The sequence below is a fragment of the Myotis davidii genome, unplaced genomic scaffold, assembly GCF_000327345.1.
Source record: "Myotis davidii unplaced genomic scaffold, ASM32734v1 scaffold478, whole genome shotgun sequence".
NCBI classification, from domain to species: domain Eukaryota; kingdom Metazoa; phylum Chordata; class Mammalia; order Chiroptera; family Vespertilionidae; genus Myotis; species Myotis davidii.
The window spans coordinates 1,942,096-1,942,338 of record NW_006289570.1 but is presented as its reverse complement, the minus strand read 5'-3'; the positions used below and the strand labels follow the sequence as shown (position 1 = coordinate 1,942,338).

The following is a 243-nucleotide window of genomic DNA, read 5'->3' as shown; positions in this document are numbered from 1 at the left end:
AGCCGGCTGCATCCTCTACAAAGGCCTGTGAGTACCGCCGGAGCCTCTCCCCCTCCCGTCCCCTGCAGCCAGATCACGCCGCCCCAGGCCGTAGGCGGGAACTCCTCGGGCCAGTTCCAAGTGGGCTGGTTTGGCAAATAGCAGGTAGTTCAGGTTTGATTGAGGCTACGTTCCTGACTTTGAGCAAAGCTGGGACGTTGGAAACTTGTGTCCAGAAAACAGTCAGGAATGGAAAAGCCAGGC

At 58.4% G+C, this 243-nt stretch overlaps 1 protein-coding gene across 4 annotated transcripts in view; it reads left to right on the top strand.

Annotated features, from left to right (window-relative positions):
• HPS4 (Hermansky-Pudlak syndrome 4) overlaps nt 1–243 on the top strand; it is a 24,641-nt gene that overhangs the window by 10,492 nt on the left and 13,906 nt on the right. The window lies entirely within an intron of this gene.